The sequence below is a fragment of the Pseudoliparis swirei genome, chromosome 24 (genome assembly GCF_029220125.1).
Source record: "Pseudoliparis swirei isolate HS2019 ecotype Mariana Trench chromosome 24, NWPU_hadal_v1, whole genome shotgun sequence".
In the NCBI taxonomy this organism is placed as follows: domain Eukaryota; kingdom Metazoa; phylum Chordata; class Actinopteri; order Perciformes; family Liparidae; genus Pseudoliparis; species Pseudoliparis swirei.
Genome location: NC_079411.1, coordinates 3243760 through 3250889, shown reverse-complemented (window position 1 = coordinate 3250889; position 7130 = coordinate 3243760).

The following is a 7130-nucleotide window of genomic DNA, read 5'->3' as shown; positions in this document are numbered from 1 at the left end:
CAGTAGGTGGCGGTAATGCACCAGTTTGGATGCCAGCCGCCTAAAAAGAAGAAGAAGAAGAAGAAGAAGAAGAAGAAGAGGGGCTTCCTGTGAGACGCCCCGAGTGCTCGTCTTCACTCCTCGTGTCTGTGCTGCGCTCCACAGGCGACGAGAGAAAGGCGTGGACCACCTGACCAACGCCATCTACTAGAAATACATTTTCGAAAAAATAAAAATAAAAAGATCGCCCGACCTGGTTTCAATCTCTTTCACGCAAAAGGAGACTGCACTCAAAGACGCCACCAGATACATTCATACTTTGAAACATTAAGTCACATTTCTTATGTTGCGAACAAGCATCGCTAAACATGTTTCAAAGTGTACATATCCGCTCAAGGTAACAAGTTGTTTCAGATCCCTTCGACTTAATGGATCAATATATAAATTACTTGGACTGAAACTAATATCTGGTGGCGCAGCGCACAGACTGCATGTCTTTGAGTGCAGACTCCTTTTGCGTGAAAGAGATCGAAACCAGGTCGGGCGATCTTTTTATTTTTATTTTTTCGAAAATGTATTTCTTCATCCGTGGCTGTGATGCACTGCTCACTCATACAATCGTAATCGCCGAAATGGATATGAGCGGTGGCTTGAAGATCTCCAGCAATATGTTTGTGAATGTGTGACGAATCTGGTGGCGAGACAGAGCCCGCTGCAGATGTTAAGAGAACACAACACCAGCGTGAAACCAGTAGGTTTGAAAACCAGTAGGGGTGTAACACCGGCTGCTGCCGAACAGTTGAGGCATTAGACAGTGTTCTGATTGTCTCCGCTGAGGCCAATATGTTGTTTAGTAACGCCGTTGCTTAAGGGCTGTTGAGCACATTGTTGATCTGCCATCCTTGATCACCTTCCGTTTCAACTGAAACACCTTCCCAGGGTTGCCAGGTCTGTGTGACAAAACCAGCCCAATGGCCAATAAAACCCAGCCCAAAAACAGCCCAATATCAGAACTCAAAACATGCCGTGCCAAACCATATACACTGCTTTTAAAGTCCAACAGCATTGCTATCATTGCCAAATGTATTGTAATATCTACAAAGTAACACCAAATGTTTAGTATGCCAGCATTAAAAGCAGTTTATGGTAGGATTTGGGTATAAATAAATTATTTCATTTAAAATATGGATTTTTATTGAAAGATATTCATGTAATTTGCATGCAAAATAGGTCTACCCGAACCAGCGGACACAAAATTCAACCCGCGGCAACACTTCAAAAGTTGCCCAATGCCGCGGGAAAACCACGGACCTGGCAACACTGCACCTTCCGTTTCAAGTGAAATTTTCATATGTGTGTATGAGAGCTTTTCATATCATGTGTGTGTGTGAGAGCTTTTCACTAGTATGTGTGAGAGATTTTCACTAGTATGTGTGAGAGATTTTCAGTTGTGTGTGTGAGCATATAGTTTTTCAGTAGTGTGTGTGAGAGCATTTCAGTAGTGTGTGTGAGAGCATTTCACGAGTGTGTGTGAGAGCATTTCAGTAGTGTGTGTGAGAGCATTTCAGTAGTGTGTGTGAGAGCATTTCACGAGTGTGTGTGAGAGCATTTCAGTAGTATGTGTGAGAGCATTTCAGTAGTGTGTGAGAGCATTTCACGAGTGTGTGTGAGAGCATTTCAGTAGTGTGTGTGAGAGCATTTCACTAGTGTGTGTGAGAGCATTTCACTAGTGTGTGTGAGAGCATTTCAGTAGTGTGTGTGTGTGAGAGCATTTCACTAGTGTGTGTGTGTGAGAGCATTTCACTAATGTGTGTGAGAGCATTTCACTAGTGTGTGTGTGTGAGAGCATTTCAGTAGTGTGTGTGAGAGCATTTCAGTTGTGTGTGTGAGAGGGTATTCTGAATAATGTCCCTCACGGCCCCTCATACCTGACACCCTCAGTTTGGATGCCAATCTGACACCTATTGCTTCACTAAGAACACAGCTGATGTCTGAGCACTACAATCAAACAGCAGGAACAAACATCAATGATAAACAATCTGAGCCAACCTATAAATCACATCATACTAAACACCATTTTGACCTGAGCTTGTAGCAGGTATAAAGCTTCAGTGGAAACTCAGTCAGGACGGTTCATACATCTGACATTCACTTTTCATTTGGAACAGCTCTTGGAAGGCACAACTTTGATGATGTAAATCATGCGAGCAGATTGACTGCAGATGGAAGAATCAGAGGAATTGAGATCCAGCAATACAATTCAAATACAGGAATGTAATCCTAATTCTGAAGGCTTCCTCTTTGAGGGGAGTAGTTAACTTGTGCTTGACATAAAGAATTAGAAAATACCAAAGATTGTCTTTCTTGACTAATCTAGAAGTGTGCAGATGTCATTGGATCAGATATAAGTACATGTGAGCTGCTGCTCTGAGCTAAAGAAGGCCATGACCTGTTAGGCCTACTCTGAGCTAAACCTGTTGCTATTAGCTAAACAAGGTCATGACCTGCTGCTCTGAGCTAAAGAAGGTCATGACCTGTTGCTCTATAAGCTAAACAAGGCTCTGAGCTGAATATGGCTTATCTAAATGTACATACAGAGATATAGCCATACGGCTAAACACAGGCAACAACGCCAATCACTCCTATAAACTATGTGAGACATGTTAGAGATGTGAGGAGCTGTGCTCTCCATGTTTCACTCTGATACAATAACTCATGGAGTCAGCTCCTCAAAACATGTTCACACAACACAGAGCTCCATCCTTCTGGAGACCAAAGTACTACATGATGATGATGTGATGTAGTCAGAGGAGTAGAGACACTGACAGTCACAACAGAACAGGTTACATGTTGATGATGATTTAGTTTATTTCGATCAGCAAAATATACAACAATCATAATTCAACAAAAGAAGAAAGTGGCTGACCGAAAGGGTCGAGGCTGAAGCTAACGAGCTTATAAGTGCCCTAACCTATGATTCCTCGAAAAAAACGTATTTCAAAGAATCATATATATATACATATATATACACACATACATACGTATACATATATATATACATACACTCACACACACGCATATATACATACACACACACATACATAAACACACACATATATACATACACACACATACATAAACACACACACACATATAAACATAAATTAACCATGAACATAAATATCAGAGGAAATAAACGGCATTAAATACATATGTATCAATAACAGGTATACTGCCATCTAGCGGTACAAAGGTGAACCGTTTACTCTGCGGTGGAAATATAAATAACAGCAACAACTCTGCACAGAAACATTACTTTGATTAATCTATAGTAGGAACTGTGATTAAGTGAGAAGGTGATTCTTGCTGTGTACATGAATATTAAACTTCCCGTCGTCACCACTGTCGCGAACATATCCAGGTTTAGAGGTCTAGAGATGGCGCGGCAGTGTCCAGTCGCCGTCGCGGCAGCTCCGCGGAGATTGTGCGCTCTTTTAGTTTTTGTGTTTATTTTTAATATTTTCTTTGCCACAAACACATCGGCACTAACAACATACGACCGCAGCACACTTTTGGACATAAACTTTTGCGCAAAACAAGGGTTTTTGTCCACTTTTTCCATCGATCCAGCGTGGCCGGCAGAGATCGTACGAGCGAACCACAACAACAGCAGTGGAGCCGCTACTACGGGGAGACGACGAAACATCGAGGGAAACGGAGCGGTTCGGAACAGACTGAGAGTTCAAGCCCGTCCACCCCTCTGCGCAGCATCCTTCTTGCTAACGCCCAGTCTCTGGAAAATAAGATGGATGATTTTAGGGCAAGGATCAGATTCCAACGGGACATGCGGGATTGTAACATCTTTGTCTGACGGAAACTTGGCTGACCCGCTGGTGCGGATCGAGTCATATGTCCAACCGAGTCCTTCTCTGTTTTCCGTGCAGACAGAGCGGAAGAGTCTGGTAAATCTAAGGGTGGAGGGTGTGCTTCATGACTAACAAATAAGTGGTGCGATCCCAAGAACATAAGACTCTTTCTCGTTCCTGCTCGTCGAACCTGGAACATCTGGCGATCTCATGCCGTCCATTCTACCTTCCCGGAGTTCAGCTCGGTCATCACCACAGCCGTCTACATTTCCACCACAAGCGGACACCGACGTAGCACTATCTCGGACCTACACGATGTGTTATGTCGGCATCAGAACAAGTATCCCACGCGACTGTGGTGGTGGCTGGGGACTTTAACAAGGCAAACCTAAAAAGTCATGCCGAACTTTCACCAGCACATACGTGTGCTACCAGAGGAAAGAACGTTGGACCACTGCTATACGCCATTCAAGACAGGCTATAAGGCTGTCTCTCTCCCTCCGTTAGGGAAATCAGACCATGCCGCCATTTTCTGCTTCCGGAGTATAAACAAAGGATCGCGCTGGAAGCGGGAGTGACGAGCATGTCGGTGGTCTGACCAATCAGAGGCTGAGCTACAGGACGCTCTGAGTATTGTCGACTGGGACATGATCCAATCCAGTTCCAGTGACGTCAGCGAGTTCTTGAGTAAGCAATGAGCCTCATAGCAACTTTGAGGACACCATCGTCCCCACGGTAAAAGTTAGGGTCTTTCCTAATCAAAAGCCGTGGTTGATAGATCCATCCGTGAAGCTGTGAACGCACTGCTGCCTATAACTCGGTCTTGTATCCGGCAACATGGACAGTACAAGGCAGCGGTCTATGGACTGAGGAGGCGGTGAAAACGCCAAAAGGAGGTACCGAGACAGTGGAATCACAGATGGAGCAGCGACACCAGCGCCTATGGCAGGGCTACGGACTATTACAAACTACCAGAGCAGACCCGGCATGGTGAGTGCTTAGCGCAACTAGCGGACGACCTGAACTCATTTTATGCACGGTTTGAGGCTAGCAACAACAGCTAGCTCGCCGGCTAACTACAACAACACCGTTAGCGTAGCCGGTGAGTTCTACCGCTGAGGATGAACACACTCTCTGTGACCGAGCACAGTGTGAGGAGGGCTCTGTTGAGGGTGAACACCAGGAAAGCTGCAGGTCCAGATGGCATATCTGGTAGTACTGAAGACCTGTGCTAACCAGCTAGCTCCAGTGTTCACCACAATATTCAACCTCTCCTGGCTGAGTCCGTGGTCCCCGCCTGCTTCAAGAGATCCACTATTGTCCCTGTGCCCAGAATGCTTCTCCAGCATGTATGAATGACTACCGGTGGCCCTCACCTCGGTGGTCATGAAATGCTGAGAGGCTGATAAAGGACTACATCTGCGCCTTCCTCCTTCCTCCATGGACCCGCTGCAGTTTGCTTATCGCCCAAACAGATCCACGGATGATGCTGTCTCCCAGGTACTGCACACCACACTCTCATCTGGACAGCCAGAGGGGGGCTATGTGAGACTACTGTTCATTGATTATAGTTCAGCTTTCAACACCATAGTCCCTCCAGACTGGCCGGCAAGCTGATTGAGCTGGGACTGAACACCCCCTGTGTGCTTGGATCCTGGACTTCCTGACCGCCAGGCCACAGGTGGTCAGGGTGAGACACACCTCCAAATCCCTCACCCTGAACACAGGATCCCCAGGGTTGCGTCCTCACTGTACTCCTGTACACACATGACTGTGTGGCCAGGTTCAACTCCAATACCATCATCAAGTTTGCGGATGACACAGTGTGGTGGTGGGCCTGATCCGACACGGCGAGAGAAGGCCTAGCTGGAGGAAGTTGCTGATCTGTCACTCTGGTGCCAGGACAACAGCCTCATCATGAATGTCACCAAAACTAAGGAGCTGATTGTGGACTTTAGGAGGGCACAACAACAGAGGACGTACTCACCACTGGGCATTAACGGGTCTACTGTGGAGAGGGTGAGCGGGTCTAAATACCTGGAGTCCACATCACGAGGATCTGACATGGTCAACAAACACAGACACTCTGGTGAGAAAGGCAAGGCAGCGCCTCTACCACCTCAGGCAGCTGAGGAAATTTAAAGTTTCCCAGAGGATCCTTCAGTCCTTCTACTCTGGAGCTGTAGAGAGCGTCCTGACAGGAAGCATCGCGTCCTGACAGGAAGCATCACAGCCTGGTTTGGCAACTGCTCCGCTCAGGACAGGAAGGCTCTGCAGAGAGTAGTGCTCGGCTGGCGCACTATTGGAACTACACTCCCACCCTGCAGGACTTGTACACCAGGAGGTGCAGAACCAGAGCCGGCAGATCATGAAGGATCCTCACCACCCCAACAACAGACTGTTTCAGCTGCTGCGGTCAGGCAGGCGCCTCCGAGTCACACGCTGCAAGAACAGAGAGACTGAGACGGAGTTTCTTTCCTCAGGCCATCAGGATTGTGAACTCCGACCTCCTGGGACCCCACATGACCCACACAACTGCCCCTCTTAGGCACACACACACACACACACACAAGACTAAAATATTGTGTTGTTTTTTATTTGTAAATAGTGTGTACTTGTTGCCCTTGCACATTCCTGCTGAGCATTGCCACTTTCATTTCACTGCACACCCTGTGTGTGTATGTGACAAATAAAACATCTTGAATCTTGAATCTTAATTATTTATTCTTTATATTGACAAATTAATATTCTTCTAACGTTACCCTGCTATGTGTTTGCATCATTAAAATATCCACGTTTCATTCTTTATTCTTTATATTGATTAATTAATATTCTTCTAAGGTTAATACGAATATGTATCACTGGCTTTTATTTTGACTTTCATTTCAAGCACTTCCGTTCTGTCGTTTTTGGTTTCACGGCAGCGAAGGCAAAATACAGAATTGGTGGTATTCCATTTTTCCGTTTTGGTTTTCTAAACTGACACTGTTCCGTATTCGTATTTGGAAAACGCTAACATTCACAAAACATCCACAGAAGAGACTAAGTGTTTCTTTCCCGCAGCATCGTGGGAGAGCGGGACACGAAACCCGGGGAAGGGGCCCCCCTTCCCCCTTTTTTCAGTGGGTGTGAATTGAAGGGTCCATCAGGGTTTTCAAGTAATTTAGTTTTTTTTTTTTGGTTTATAAATTTTTTTTTCTTTTTAAAAAATTTTACCCTTTTTTGAAGAGTATCTGGTCAAACAGCCCCCCCCCAGCCACCATTACCCCCCGCTTCCTTTTCAGT